General features: G+C 44.3%; 1 pseudogene; it reads left to right on the top strand.

The window, feature by feature from the left end:
• The first annotated feature begins 298 nt into the window (after positions 1-298).
• LOC140897192 (olfactory receptor 13A1-like) lies at positions 299-1,222 on the top strand (annotated as a pseudogene).
• The last annotated feature ends 15,780 nt before the right edge of the window (positions 1,223-17,002 follow it).

The raw sequence follows: 17,002 nt of genomic DNA, 5'->3' as shown, positions 1-17,002 counted from the left end.
TCTATTCGAGAACATCAAGAGTGTTATTTTTCCCTCCTTGAATCAAGTATCAGGAGAATGTAGATTTAGTAGCTGAGACAGATTATTATGCTAATATATTTTAATATAGCTAAGTTTGTTCATGTTGTGTGAAATGTCTAGAGTAAAACAAGATTTCTCTCTCTCTCTCTCTCTCTCTCTCTCTCTCTCTCTCTCTCTCAGTCATTCTAGATGCGTCAGTCACCATATTGCCGTAGTTGTTGATACAACACCTGACAGCAACTTTAATCTTTGTTCCTGCAGAAGGAACACTTAAGTAATGGAACCCAGTAACCACACCAGGGTGACCGAATTCATCATGCTGGGCCTCTTTGACCATCCTCACCACCAGGGCTTGTTTTTTGCACTATTCCATGCATTTATAAAGTAGTCATCATGGGCAATTACCTGATCATTATGGCTATTGTCACCCACCCGCCTCTCCACACCCCTATGTACTTCCTCATCGTCAATTTGAACACCCTCAACATTATTAGCAGTTCCTCAGTTCTGCCGAAAATGCTGGAAACCCTGGTACAGAAGAAGAAAACCATCTCCTTTGACGGCTGCATGGCCCAGCTCTTTTTCTTCACTTTGTCAGCAGCAACGGAGCTTGTGCTGCTCATTATCATGTCAAATGACCAGTATTTAGCCATCTGCCACCCCTTGAGGTATGTCAACCTGATGAGCAAGAGAATTTGCGTCAGTTTAGCAGCCGGTGTCTGGGCTGTCACTGTCTTCGATACATTGGTGAACGTATTGCTCATGATGCGCCTGGATTTTTGCAGACCCAGCCTCATCCAGCATTTCTTCTGCGAGGTTCCAACAATGCTGTCACTGTCCTGCAGCTCAGCCTATCTCAATGTACATGGCAGACATCTTCCTGGTCATCATGAACTTCCTGCTGATCACCGTGTCCTATAGCTTCATCATCATCACCATCCTGAAAATCCAGAGCTCCAAAGGGAAGCAGAAAGCCTTCTCCACCTGCTCTTCCCACCTGCTCGTGGTCACCTTGTAGTACTCCGCCATCTTTGATGCCTACATCCAGCCATCCTCCAATAACTCTCTGAACAACAACAGGATGGCAGCAGTAATGTACGCACTAGTGACTCACACCCTGAACCCTCCCATCTACAGTCTGTGCAATAAGGAGGTCAACATAGCCTTCAAGAAAATCTTTCCTTTCACCACAAAACAATAATTATTCCCAGAGTTCACCTGATTCTTACTTCCCTTGCTCCTTCTAAGCCAGGTCCACAGGTGGTGTAAATTGAGGCAGAACTGTGGACTTCAATAGACATAGATTTACATTAGAGTACATTTACCTCAGTGGAACGACAACATTTTACAGTGGCAGGAATGCATCGCACTGACACTACTGATTTACACTAGCTGGAGATCTCGACCTGCTGACAGCAACTGTGACATTTTGAGTTATGCTAGCTGGACTAAGGTGCATTCGGTCAAAATTTTCAAGGTATTCAGGTACCTAGTGGGATTTTTTTTAAATTAACTATGCACCTAAAACTCATTGATTTCAATGGATGTTAGGTGTCTAGATGTTTTTGAAAATCACATTAGGTGCCCAAATATATGGAAAAAGCTGCCCCACTGTTTAGCAAATAACTTTACATGAAATCTCATTGAATCAGAATATATTATGCAATTCCTCAGTGAGTAAGTAGAATAGCAAAATAAAACTGGCTTTCTCTCTGATCTCTAATTTCTTGTGAGACATTAAAAACCCAAAACTTTTCAATCACATATCTGTTGAGATCTAGAGGTATCCTGGCCATGTGCCATAGATTCAGGTCACAGTTTTTTTTAAAAAATATATTTTTATCAGAATGCATTTTTATCTAACTGTAAAGGCACACATTCAACAGTAGGATTTGTTTGTTTGTTTGTTTGTTTGATTGTTTTTAAAGACCTGTTGACAAGGAACTGTCTCAATCCCAGTAATAGATAAGATATTAATTAAACCATTGTTTGCTGTTACAACAATATACAGTTCACTGAAGTCATGGTTTTATGTCCGGTTATTGCTGTTGACTGCTATGATAATTGCCATAATTGCATATCTTTTAACCGTTTAAGAAATTACTAGAAAAAAGTTACATAAAAAAATAGTTCAGATATATTTAAAATAACATATTAAATTAGGATTTCATTGCAACAATATCCCTTACTCCCTTTCCTTTTAGCAGTATTGAATCTTTCATATGGAAATCCTGTTTACAGTGGATTTTTTTTAATGATATTAAAGATGGTCTTAGCTCCCCTTTTTGGAGAGAAAGGAGAAAACATTACTTCTGAGACTCTTGAGCTGTTGTTCTTATTGGAGTCTGATCCTAAAACAAGGGCAACATAGATCAAAGGAGAGAGAAAAGGTCAGCAAAGATAGAGAATGCAGCTTCTGTCCCTTTGCTGACTCACACTTGCAACCTCATGTTAGAGAAACACCAGCCCAGCATGCAGTCTGATCATTCGCACTGAAACCTGACAAACTAGTATCCCGGTTATGCTGTTTAAGGGGTTGCTTTTAGCTGCCTTTCTGGTGACAGGCTTTTAGCGCCATAATAAAGGATGCAGCTGCCATGTTAGCTAAACCATACTGTTACTGGACAGAAGACAAATAGAGAAAAATGAGAAACAAAGTGTAGGCATAGATCTTGCTGGGCTATGTATAGTTTGATTTAAGTGTGAGGTTAAACTGTGAACAAGGGAGTGAGAGGCCTTGCAATGGCGTCAATGTTCTCAGGCTAGTTGAATTTAATGGGAAAACCATGAACTAATAAGCTTGAAATGTAGATAAGATGAGGACATAAGCTACTGGTCCTTACATGATCTGCAGTGCAATTGGTCCTTACACACCCTCCCACCCTTCAGAGCAATTGGTCCTTACATGATCTGTGGGATATCCCATCCAAGCAGATTCAAGAAATATTGATGTTAGTAGCTAGGAAAAATGCATATACACTGTGCAGTGTGTGACATGAATTGCAACTGTGGTATCACCCTTTACCTCAACGCCCCCGTGTGTAGACCTGGCCAGCTTGGACACAGAGATGTAACATGCCTAATAAAGTGATGAACTAGAGTCGAGCTGAGTTTCTGAGTCCCAGAGAACAGGATGAACTGTTCTCCCAGAACTGGTTGAGGTGTTCTGGATAGACTGAGTGGAGAAGGCCTTGGAGGAAATCCCAATACAAAGCAGGGAAGGAAAATGATCCATGGCGGGATGGAGTAGCGGCAGAATCCCAAGACTCGTATTCTGCTTTGGGAGTTAGTCCGAGCTTGGAGAGGCGGCGGGTGGTGGTGGGGTGGGGGGGGTATGCATTGATGGAATTTATTTTCCCTCTGTCTGTTCTGTTTTGGTCAGGACGCCCTTCAGAATCTGGACGAAGAAGACCAAATGGTGTCATGGCGGATCCAGGGTCTTGGCAGCTGGTGGGGATGGCAGACAGAATGGTAAAACTTTCACGTTCCAGTCCACACCCATCCTTTCTGATCCCATGAATTGACCCCCAGATAATTAGTATTCCAGAAGGTGTGGCAGCTTCATCCCATCGACATTCACCAATCATTTTGGTGATATCAACTGTGAACATTTTCGCCCATTTCTGGAATTTTTCGGCTTGTTTCCATGACAATCCCTGAATTTCCAGGAACCTGGAGATGTCTTATCACGGTTCCTTTCACTTAAACAAGCCAGTTTGAAGCAGTCTAGTTGTGTTCCACTGCTGCTGACTTTCATAAACAGTATTTTTCTAACAGGACGAGTTTGTCTTTTGTTCATTGCAAGTCTGATAGTACCAGCCTCTGCACAACAGGACCTACTTCACTGATTTCAATGAGCAACACTAATTTACACCAATGTGGATCTAGCCCTGTTAGAACAGTTTAACCAGAATTTGGTGGATTCTCCCTCATTGGCAATTTTAAAATCCTGATTGGATTTTTTTTTCTAAAAGATCTTTTCTCATTCAATGAAAATTTAATTCTGGGAAATCCTGTGGCCTATGCAGGAGGTCAGAGTAGATGACCACAATGGTCCGTCATAGGGGAATGCACTAGCCACTGGCCTATGGATATTCTGATGTTGGATTCTGTCAATTTCTTTTGTTGAAACTGTTCTGCTGTGGATAATTTTTTTAAAAAAAAAATCCCTGGAGCAGAGGGAGAAGATCCTAGTTCTACCATATCCTGGGTGCATGCTCTAACCACTAGGTTCTAAAGTCATTCTCATACTTGTGCGTTCTTTCTCTGGCCTAATGACTGTTGAAGTATTTAGCCAAAGTGGAACAGCTTCAGCAGGAGAGACTGAAGAAGCCTCCTCAACAGACTATCCCCATGGCTAGAGCAGTCATCTGAGTGGTGGAAGGTTCCTGCTCAAGTCCCCTCAGGCAGAGGAGAGACATGAATCAGGGTCTCCCCTGTCCCAAATGAGTGCCATCACCAAGACCTAAACTTTATGAGGGAGCTCCTTCCCCACTGGTTTCTTGCAAGAAACACTTGCAAGAGAAGGCCCACAGCTGAGAATCCCAAGCGGAGATAAGTGCCTCCCTGTGTTCCAAATATTCCTTGACTTCAGCAAAGCTTTTGATACGGTCCCCCACAGTATTCTTGCCAGCAAGTTCATAGAATCATAGACTTTAAGGTCAGAAGGGACCATTATGATCATCTAGTCTGATCTCCTGCACAACGCAGGCCATGGAATCTCACCAACCCACTCCTGTAGCAAAACCCCTAACCTATGTCTGAGCTATTGAAGTCCTCAAATCATGGTTTAAAGACTTCAAGGTGCAGAGAATCCTCCAGCAAGTGACCCGTGCTCCACACTGAAGAGGAAGGCAAAAAACCCCTAGGGCCTCTCCCAGTCTGCCCTGGAGGAAAATTCCTTCCTGACCCTAAATATGGCGATCAGCTAAACCCTGAGCATGTGGTCAAGACTCACCAGCCAGACACCCAGGAAAGAATTCTCTGTAGTAACTCAGATCCCATCCCATCTAACATCCCATTACAGGCCATTGGGCATATCTACCACTAATAGTCAAAGATCAATTAATTGTCAGAATTAGGCTATCCCATTATATCATCTCCTCCATAAACATATCAAGCTTTGTCTTGAAGCCAGACATGTCTTTTGCCCCCACTGCTCCCCTCAGCCTTCTTTTGGTTAGGGTAAACCAGCCAAGCTCCTTGAGTCTCCTTTCATAAGACAAGTTTTCTATTCCTCGGATCATCCTAGTAGCCCTTCTCTGTACCTGTTCAAGTTTGAATTCGTCCTTCTTAAACATGGGAGAGCAGAACTGCACACAGTATTCCAGGTGAGGTCTCACCAGTGCCATGTATGATGGTACTAACACCTCCTTATCTCTACTGGAAATACCTCACCTGATGCATCCCAAGACCACATTAGCTTTTTTCAAGGCCACATCACCTTGGAGTCTCATAGTCATCCTGTGATCAACCAATACTCTGAGGTCCTTCTCGTCCTCTGTTACTTCCAAGTGATGCGTCCCCAGTTTATAACAAAAATTCTTGTTATTAATCTCTAAATGCATGACCTTGCACTTTTCACTATTAAATTTCATCCTGTTACTTTTACTCCAGTTTACAAGGTCATCCAGATCTTCCTATATGATATCCCGGTCCTTCTCTCTATTGGCAATACCTCCCAGCTTTGTGTCATCCACAAATGTTATTAGCACATTCCCACTTTTTTGTGCCAAGGTCAGTAATAAAAAGATTAAATAAGATTGGTCCCAAAACCGATCCCTGAGGAACTCCACTAGTAATCTCCCTCCAGCCTGACAGTTCACCTTTCAGTGTGACCCGTTGTAGTCTCCCCTTTAACCAGTTCCTTATCCACCTTTCAATTTTCCTATTGATCCCCATCTTTTCCAAGTTAGCTAATAATTCCCCATGTGGCACGGTATCAAACGCCTTACTGAAATCGAGGTAAATTAGATACACTGTATTTCCTTTGTCTAAAAAATCTGTTACCTTCTCAAAGAAGGCAATCAGGTTGGTTTGGCACAATCTACTTTTTGTAAAACCAAGTTAAAGAAGTATGGGCTGGATGAATGTGTGATGGATTGGATCACAGAAATCCCCTTGGGAACTGCCAATTGATGTGTTGAGACTATTTCTGCCCCTGCTTTCTTCCCCTGAAAGCTTGGGACTTCAGTGCCCTGCCTGGTTTGAGCCAGACCCTCAAGCCTGCTGCAAACCCAGACCCAGGTCTGAACCACATTCCCTAACAGCTATAGGCTTAACTGAAAGCAGTGTAAGAAGTATTCCTCTCTTTAACACTCAGATGCCCAACTCCCAATGGGGTCCAAACCCCAAATAAATCCGATTTACCTTACATAAAACTTATGCAGGGTAAACTCATAAATTGTTCACCCTCTATAACACTGACAGAGAGATATGCCCAGCTACCTTCATGAGAAATCCCCTAGCTACCACCTGATTTGGAACAAGCTCTGTACCAGAGGAAAGAATTGTGCCCAGACTAGGAAGGTGTCCAGTCTGTTATAGAAGCTTATTGAAACATCTCTGACTGTACTCAATCTCTGAGGGTAAGATTTTATCTGTATTCAGTTTTCTTACTGTATTAGACATAGACTTGCATGTTCTATTTTATTTTGTAATTCACTTTGTTCTGTTCCACCCCCTTATATGGTTTTGGCACAAGGCAGGAATCTTTTGTCTCTCTCGGCCCCCTCCCCCCACTTCTAAATGGAAAAGCACCAGGTTTAAGATGGATTTCAGTACCAGGTGACATGGTCACATGTTACTGTGAGACTCCAAGCCTTCATTCCTCCCAACCTGACTCACAGAATGGCCTGCAAGCAAACAGAGCTATCCACAGTCAGTTGTCCTGGTTAATGGGAGCCATCAAGATTCCAAACCACCATTAACGGCCCGCACTTTGCATAATTACAATAGGCCCTCAGAGTTATATTTCATATTTCTAGTTTCAGATACAAGAATGATATATTCATACAAATAGGATGACCACACTCAGTAGATTACAAGCTTTGTAATGATACCTTACAAAAGACCTTTTGCATGAAGCATATTCTAGTAACATTATATTCACAGTCATTATCATATTTTTCTAAAATCATATAGAGTACAATGTCACAGAATGGACTATAAGGTGGATAGAAAGGTGGGTAGATTGTCGGGCTCAACAGGTGGTGATCAATGGCTCCATGTCTAGTTGGCAGCCGGTATCAAGCGGAGTGCCCCAAGGGTCGGTCCTAGGGCTGGTTTTGTTCAATATCTTCACTAATGATCTGGAAGATGGCGTGGATTGCACCCTCAGCAGATTTTCAGATGACACTAAACTGGGAGGAGTGGTAGATATGCTGGAGAGTAGGAATAGGATACAGAGGGACCTAGACAAATTAGATCTTGTAGCACATAGATCTTGTAGCACATAGTTAATGAAATGCTGCTATGTTGCTGGAGCAATAGTCAGTCCAAATGGAATAATTAAACACTAAAAGTGGCTGTAGATGGTACAAAAGGTGGTCTTCCATTACAGATATAGATAAGATTGTAAGATACTATGATGGTGTGACATTCCCCTCTGGTGTTATCTGGACCGGTGATCTGCTCGGTCACTCTAATCCTTGACTCTGGGAGCCACCCTTACCCTGCTCTGCTGTAAGAACCCCACTCCTGGGATGTTCACGCACAGCCTCTGGCATGTAAGCTGCTCCTGGGATTGTGCAACCGAATGACACTAGCCAATATCTCCAGTCCCAGACACAACCCTAGGAACCTCTGTCTTGCATTGTCCAGTTATGCCCATTGGACACTGCAAGCTTATATGAATTCGTCAATTTAACAAAGAAATTGATATGTACCAGGCTTGTTATCCCAAGGGGAGTCTCTGACACACTTCAAGCCAAATGTACTGCTTCAGGTAGAATAAACAAATTTATTAACTATAAAGATAGATTTTAAGTGATTATAAGTCAAAGCATAACAAGTCAGAATTGGTCAAATGAAATAAAAAGCAAAACGCATTCTAAACTGATCTTAACACTTTCAATGTTCTTACAAACTTATATGCTTCTTACCACAGGCTGGCTGGTTGCTCGTCAGCCAGGCTCTCCCCTTTGATCAGTATTTCAGTTGCTTGGGGTTGGTGGTGTCTGTAGATGTAGGTGGAAGAGAGAGAGAGAGAGAGAGAGAGAGAGAGAGATCATGGCAAATGTCTCTCCCTTTTATCATGTCCTTTCTTCCCTATTGGCTTTGCCCCCACCTTCCGAGTCAGGTGAGCATTACCTCATCACAGTTTCAAACTGACCAAAGGAAGGGGGGGGTGACTCCCTTGAGAGTCTAACAGATTATTTTGTTGCTGCCTAGGCCAGTGTCCATTGTTCCTGTGAGGCTGGGCTGCGTTTGTTCCATCCATGCCCTGATGAGGTGTGAACTGCTCCCGTGCTTCTGGGGAGTTTTTGTCTTGTCTTGCTTTAAGCCATGAGGCTACATTTCTAGCCTCATAACTATATAAATGAAATTATAACCTAGAACTTTACTATAACATCTCTATAATAATTACTATAACATTACTATAACAACCATGCTCAGTGCATCATGACCTTTCCAAAGACACCTGACATGACAAACTTTGCATTGGATACCACACAATCATTTTACAAGGATGAACATAGGGATGCTGGGTGTTCCCCTGAGGTACAGAGCATCACAGACAGGGTGTGCATACCCCTCAATAGACGAGAAATGGTTACCTCCACACTGTAGGTGGAGGAAATACCACCCTTCAGACCAGGCTGGGCATTCCAGCTTCTGTGTAAGAATAAGACTAGACCAGCCTGGTCTGAAGGGTGATACTAGAGAAGGTTTTGGAATTAATTGATAAACTTAACAGTAACAAGTCACCAGGGCCAGATGGCATTCATCCAAGAGTTTTGAAAGAACTCAAATGTGAGATTGCGGAACTATTAACTATGGTTTGTAACCTGTCCTTTAAATCAGCTTCTGTACCCAATGACTGGAAGATAGCTAATGTAATGCCAATATTTAAAAAGGGCTCTACAGGTGATCCTGGCAATTACAGATTGAGAAGTCTAATGTCAGTACTGGGCAAATTACTTGAAACAATAGAAAAGAATAAAATTGTCAGACACATAGAAGAACATAAATTGTTGGACAAAAGTCAACATGGTTTCTGTAAAGGGAAATCATGTCTTACTAATCTATTAGAGTTTGTTGAAGGGGTCAACAAACGTGGACAAGGGGGATCCAATGGACATAGTGTGCTTAGATTTCCAGAAAGCCTTTGACAAGATCCCTCACCAAAGGCTCTTATGTAAATTAAGTTGTCAAGGGATAAGAGGGAAGATCCTTTCATGGATTGAGAACTGGTTAAAAGACAGGGAACAAAGGGTAAGAATAAATGGTAAATTTTCATAATGAAGAGGGGTAACTAGTGGTGTTCCCGAAGGGTCAGTCCTAGGACCAATCCTATTCAACTTATTCATAAATGATCTGGAGAAAGGGGTAAACAGTGAGGTGGCAAAGTTTGCAGATGATACTAAACTGCTCAAGATAGTTAAAAGCAAAGCAGACTGTGAAGAACATCAAAAAGATCTCACAAAACTAAGTGATTGGGCAACAAAATGGCAAATGAAATTTAATGTGGATAAATGTAAGGTAATGCACATTGGAAAAAATAACCCCAACTATACATACAATATGTTGGGGACTAATTTACTACAACTAATCAGAAAACAGATCTTGGAGTCATCGTGGATAGTTCTCTGAAGACGTCAACACAGTGTGCAGCAGCAGTCAAAAAAGCAAACAGGATGTGAGGAATCATTAAAAAAAGGGATAGAGAATAAGACAGAGAATATCTTATTGCCCTTATATAAATCCATGGTACGCTCACATCTTGAATACTGTCTACAGATGTGGTCTCCTCATCTCAGAAAAGATATACTGGCATTAGAAAGGTTCAGAGAAGGGCAACTAAAATGAGTAGGGTTTTGGAACGGGTCCCATATGAGGAAAGATTAAAGAGGCTAGGACTTTTCAGCTTGGAAAAGAGGAGACTACGGGGGGATATGATAAAGGTATATAAAATCATGAGTGGCGTGGAGAAAGTGAATAAGGAAAAGTTATTTACTTGTTCCCATAATATAAGAACGAGGGGCCACCAAATGAAATTAATGGGCAGCAGGTTTAAAACAAATAAAAGGAAGTTCCTCACACAGTGCACCGTCAACCTGTGGAGCTCCTTGCCTGAGGAGGTTGTGAAGGCTAGGACTATAACAGGGTTTAAAAGAGAACTGGATAAATTCATGGAGGTTAAGTCCATTAATGGTTATTAGGCAGGATGGGTAAGGAATGGTGTCCCTAGCCTCTGTTTGTCAGAGAGTGGAGATGGATGGCAGGAGAGAGATCACTTGATCGTTACCTATTAGGTTCACTCCCTCTGGGGTATCTGGCATTGGCCACTGTCGGTAGACAGGCTACTGGGCTGGATGGACCTTTGGTGGAGGCTCCAGCCCAGGAGCCATTACAGCCCTTGTGTGTGGGAGCCGGAGATCCTGAGACCCTGAATGGAGACCTGTCACTGCAGTTGACCAGCTCGAGTAAGAGCCCCAGCAAGTTACCTATGCTGAGGTGCCCGGAGACCCCGATGTCCTATGGACTGCAGCTTCAGGAAGCCCAGTAGGAAGTGGCCCAGGGAGGTAGAGTGAGTGGTATCTCCCATCTGGGTACGGTCAGCATGTTGTGGCTGGATTCCCTGGTGATCCAGTGGCAGACCACTCCGCCACTGTTAGGGCCCTTGGCTGGGACCTGGTGGAACCGGATGGGCCCAGGGCCTTCTACCTGAGCAGCCAGCCCTACTTAGGTGGAAGCCACCAGATCTGGCCACTAAGCCACACAGCCCTGCACTTGAGGGCTGCTGTGTTGAATCTGGCCACTAGACCACACAACCCTGCACTCAAGGGCCGCCCTATTGACTCCGGTCACTAGGCCACACAGCCCTGCACTCAAGGGCCTCTTAATTGACCCTGGCCACTAGGCCAGGGTCAACCCTGCACTCGAGGACTGCTGTATTGACTCTGGCCACTAGGCCACACAGCTCTGCACTCGAGGGCTGCTATATTGACTCCAGCTACTAGACCACACAGCCTTGCGCTTAGGGGGGCTGTATTGTCTTGGGCCATTAGGCCATACAGCCCAGAACCCAAGGGCAGTCGCTTTGACTCTGGCCATTAAGTTGCACTGTCTTGAGTCCCTGAACAGTCGAGTGGACTGTAACTGCGGTGTCACCACACCCAGAATCCACCCCAAAGGGGGACAAGGTGTGCATACACCACCACAGCTCCCCAGAGATCCTCTTTTGTGAATATGCAGACAGCCCCACATGGTCCAACAACTCAAGGATCAGAGGTAGCAGGTAACAGTTCCATACTGTTATCTGATTTAGGGCTCGGTAGTCAACACAGAGGAGAAGGCTGCCATCCTTCTTTTTTATGAAAAGGACCAGGACTCCAGCTAGTGAAGTTGATTTGTGGATATATCCCTGGGTCACATTCTCTTGGAGATATTCTTGCAATGCCACCAGTTCAGGCTCCAACATTGTGTATATCCATGCAAACAGTATCTTCACCACTGGATAAAGTTCTATAGGGCAGTCACAATGTGCAGGGGGGAGTTTTCTGCATTCTTCTTCTTCTTACAGACAGCAGTGTAGTTAAGGTACTTGGGGGAAAGTTCCATAGTTCCCCCACTAGGTGTTTCAGTGTGGGCCACTACTTCTACTTGAGCCTTCTTGGGTCTGGGTGCAATGTTTGCTGGTCCCTGGCCATGCTGTTGGCAGAGTTCTGAAGGAAAGGTGAGTTTTTGTTCTCATCCATGAATGAGAGGGTCATGAAGGGTCAGCCAGGAGATGCCAAGGATCAGGGGAAATGTGGGGAATGTCTCACACCAAATTGTATTATTTCTCTGTGTCTCTGAATAACGGCCTCCAGGGGGACTGTCTCCTCCAGAACTGGATCTGAGGACAGTGGGGAGCCTTCAAGAGTTTTGTTAGTGTCAGGCTTGGCCTTGCACAGCAGGGAGATCTGTAGGGCCTGTGCTGTAACTGCATTCATGAAATTGTCCACTGCTCCTGAATTCATGAGGGCCTGTTGAAGGGGAATCTGTCAGGAGTCTCCCAGGATGTGCAACTGGATAGGAACCTGTAAATGGAAAGCCTATGGATGGGTGCCTCATTAAGGACTAGAATATGGGGAAGTTCTCTTCTGTCAAGGTCCAGGCTGATTGCACCCACCAGGCCTTGTTGACTTGTTTCCCCATGTTCTTCGGTGTTTGTACTGTGCAGACTGAGATGGCATGGCCAGTTTCACCACAGCGAAAGAACAGGGAGTGCTGGTGGTGCTGTTCCTTTTTTTCAGATGTGAATTGCTGGTGAGCCAGATTGGCTTGCATGGGTTCAGCAGCTGATACAGAAGCTTGGGTCATGGTATGTGGTAAGGTAGGCTACAGGGAACCCCCTTTCTTCTCCCTTTATTCTCACAGACGATTATGTATGTAGATGGTGAGGTCAAAAAGGCATCTAGGCCCATTGGCGTCTCTACACATTCCTGTCCATCTTTGATTCCTTCCCTCAAGTCTCATCAGAACTGGTACAACTGTGCTGCTTTGTTCCACTTTGTACCCGGTGTGAGGCAGTGGAAGTGAGCTGCATAGGAGGCCACTGTGCCTTACCCCTGCCAGAGTCCCCCCATGGCAGCCTCAACCACTCACACTCAGTTCAGGTCAGCGAAGATAGTGGACACTGAAGAAAAGCATCCCAGTCCGACAGCACTGAGCTATGGCCTTCCAGCAAGGGGCAGACTTGGTCTAACACATCTTCTGTCAGCAGGCTCATTACTAGGGCCATTTTGGCCTGGTCAGAGGCATAGATTTGGAGATACTTCAGGAACAGAAGGTGGTATTGGTTCATGAAGCCCCAGAACTGCTGGTGGTTCCTGTCAGACCGTTGCGGTAATGGTATTGCAGGTCCCTGACCAGGGCAAGGCACTGCACGCTGTGTTCACAGTGCTGAGCTCCCCCACTTGCTCCTCCAGCTGCTGTTTGTCTGACAGCAGCTGTGCAACTTGGGCATGCAAATGCTTGATTACCCACCTGGAGGTGGAGGGTCCATTTGGGCAAGTCCGAAGCTTCTGGTAGCTGCTGTGGTGCTGCTGGGTGCATCCTTCTTAGACAAGGCTCAGCTCCTTAGGGTAACTGTGGTCCAAACAAGTTGTCATGGTTGAGTTGTCGGTGGCCAGACCTAGTAGTCAGAGCCAGACTCCTTGGTCACAAGGCAGCAGTCAGGAGTCAGCTGAGTCAGGAGAGAAACTGGACTCAGAAACTGGACTGATCAGAACCACGAATCAGATGCCAGGAGTCACACCAGATCAGAATGCCAAAGCAGCAGGAGGCATACTGTCCAGAACAGGGTGGAGACCAGTTGTTCAGACAACTTCCTGTTCCTGCTGCTGGTTTAAGTACAGCCAGCTGGCCAATCCACTGCACTGGGACTCTGCCACCAGGACGCAGAGGCGGAGCCTTAAGCTGGAGCTGGGCTTCGTGATTTCCAGGTAATCAAGCATTAGCAGGCTGCCTGATGGAGGGCTGGAACATGGCTGCTCTTGTAGACCCAGGTTTGAGACCCATGGATCATAACAGCAATGAAGTTACTGTATTATAAAAATGATTAAAAAGAAAAGGTCATCAGGGCCAGCAAATCTAACTAATCATGAGATTGTATTGGATTAAATTATCATATTTTATATTTAGATCATTTTTAATAAAAAACTTGCCACCCTTTGCATCGCATTTCTAATCTGATTGCAATTTTTTGCAGGCACAGACAATAGGTCATGATTCTTCTACATGATTCTAGGTGCTGACTCTGTGGGTGCTCCAGGGCTGGAGCACCCATGGAAAAAAATTAGTGGGTGGTTAGCACCCATTGGCAGCCAAGCTCCCCCCATCCTCCTCTACTGATCAACTCCTCCCTCTTCCTCCCAGAACCTCCTGCATGCCACAGAACAGCTGTTCAGTGGCATTCAGAAGGCTGTAAGGGGAGGGGAGGAGTGGCGATGGAGCATGCTCGGGGGAGGGGGTGGAGTGGGGGCAGGAAGAGGCGGGGTACGGTGGGGCCTTGGGGAAGGGGTAGAGTGGGGGCAGAGCCAGGGCCGGAGCAGAGGCAGGAAGAGGCAGGGCAAGGGTGGGGGCTTGGAAGTAGGGATGGAGTTGGGGCTGGCCTGCGGCGGCGTGTGGGGTCAAGCATCCCCCAAGCAGAAAGGAAGTCGGCGCCTACCCCTCCCAATAATGTTACAACATTGTAACTTCATTTATTTTAGACTCAACTGCAATTAAAATCAAATAAACTCTACAAATGTACGTGAATTTACACCAGATTTGTACTGGTCAGATTGAGATCAGAATATGGTCCAAGATTCATAAACACAGTTGAGGAAATGTGTATTCCTGCAAACCATATTTAGTGAAATTACAAAAAATAAAATAAAATATAAATTAAATGTTGCTCAACTTTCTAAAGAACATAAAGGAATTAGTCACTGAACTCTCACTGAATTTCATTGGGGGTTGGTGCATAACACTCTTAGGAACCTTTGAAAATATCAATCTGAAAAAGTCATTTAGAAGCACAAATTGTGAGAAAGCAGGAAAGAAAGCAAGAGGACTATTCTCACCACTCATGCAAGCTTCCAAAATAATGAACCAAGCTGTAATTTCAATATAGACTCTGAGTGAGTTATAGCTTGTTGAGGATGACTTTTCTTCATATATAGTAACCTTCTGCAGGGAGATCTTCGATCCCTTTCAAGCTTTCACCTTAAGAATAAATGTGCCTGCTTAGAAAGGGCTGTGTGGTAACTTATAACTATGGACATTTGCACTGTTTATACCCTCTGGAGAGATAGCAGAGTGCAGACACGGCCTTTTACAGTTTGTTAGCAATAACACAGTTTAGGGAGGAACCTCTGCAGTCTGCAAAAACCCCTGTCAGGAGACATAGATCTCTGTCATTTCTTGTTGAAGGGGGAAATGAGTGATGCAGAGTCTGGACATTTTCTTCATGTAATTTGTTTCATTTACACATAAACATGAGACTTGGAACAGAGGCGGTCACAAACAGCATGCATGTTGTCACTCAAAGTGAGTACAACTTCTGTCCCCAATCTTGCAAATACTTACATGCTTAACTTCACAACTGTGAGTAGTCCCACTGATTTTGTAACTACTCATGGTAGTACAGCTAGGCATGTACTTAAGTGTTTGCAGGACTGGGACTTTATTTTATCATTCATCCTTGAACACCACTGAGCCCAATTTCTTTGAGTGTATATGTAACCCACATTAGAGCTTGTGTCTTCTCCCTTTCCTTCCTTCACCAGCTTCAGGGATGTTCTTGGAAATGTTTTTTGTTTTCATCTGAATTTTCTAGGTTCTTATTTTTGTTGTTGTTGTTGGGTTTTTTATTGTTTTTGTTTTGTTTTTTGTTTTGTTTTTTAATAAAAAATAGAATTCCAAAACTTGGGAAAAATATTCCAAAACAATAGATTTGACTGAAAACTGAGCTTTATCTTTAACCATTTTTTTTAAAAATACTGATTTTTGAGGGGTGGCTTCCCATTTGGAAACTGGAAGATTTTCATGTGTTATTTTTTCAAGGTTTAGTCTCTTTAAAACAATGGAAAATCATTGTGTTTTTTTCAATTAGCTCCAGTGTTATAAAGAACATGGGTTCATCATGACTGGGAACTTGGCAATTGGATCTGAATGTTTGTGAAAAGAATCTGCTCAAGAAGAGTTTTGTCTAAATTAGGAGTAGTTACACTACTGGTTGGACCATTTCTAGTAGGATTTTCAAAAGTACCTAAGCATGTTAGGCACCTGGGGCCAGATTTTGAAATATGAATTAAGCACTTAGTGTGAGATATTGAAGGTATTTAGGCATCTAGTAGGATTTTCAAAAGCATATAGGGACTAAATTTGCAAGAGGACTTAGGTACCTAGCTGCCACTTTAGGCACCTAAATCCCAGAATCAGGGCCCCTGGGATTCACAAAACCCCTGCTGAGTTGCTTCCAAACACTATGGGCACATAAGTTCTCTTGACACCGAAGTTTTTGCAGTAAAATTTCCCCAGAACCTCTATTGTTGCATCTGAACATGCACACTGCTGCTCCATTCTCAGTGCTGAGTTGCCTAAGCCCCAGAGCTGTGCAGAAGATAGGTGTTCCCCTGCCTAACTCACCTGCAGGGCCCAATCTGGTAAGCGTGCTCAGAGGCTGCTTACTGGATCAGGCCCTGCATGTAGGCTCACCCAGAATGGTAGGGGAGGGAGAGGCCCTGCATTACTTCCAGGCCCATGGTTAGGGCATTCACATAGGATGCGGGAGACTCCTAGCTCAAGTCCCCTCTTCACCTCAGGGGGAGATCTGATTTGAAGTAGTATCTGCCACCTCTTAACTGAATACACAAGCCAATGGGTTAGGGGATATTCTGCAGGGGGGCAGGTCTCTCAGGCTCAGCTGTTGAAGCTGTTCCGCTGTGGATAAGCAATTAAAGATTGGTTGGACTGTGAGGACGGGATTGTGGGTCTCCCACATGCCATGTCCAGGCATTAACCACCAAGCTATAGAGTCATTCTCATGCTGGTGCTTCCTCCCCACTGCGGCCCAGTGACTCTTTAATTATTGAATCCAAAGTGGAGTGACTGATGGGCTCTGACAGCAGGATCTCCTCTAGCCCAGAGGTTGGGGCACCCAGCTGTGAGGCTGGGGCACTCATCCAATTGTTCAAGTTCACCTTTAGTCAGGGGTCTCCCATACCCCAAGTGACCATCCTAACCACAGGGGTAAAAGGTGTATGAGGAAGCTGTTCTTCTCTCTTCT

Source organism: Lepidochelys kempii, chromosome 13, assembly GCF_965140265.1.
Source record: "Lepidochelys kempii isolate rLepKem1 chromosome 13, rLepKem1.hap2, whole genome shotgun sequence".
NCBI classification, from domain to species: Eukaryota; Metazoa; Chordata; order Testudines; family Cheloniidae; genus Lepidochelys; species Lepidochelys kempii.
The sequence above is the reverse complement of the archived record's forward strand: the minus strand, read 5'-3'. Positions and strand labels throughout refer to the sequence as shown.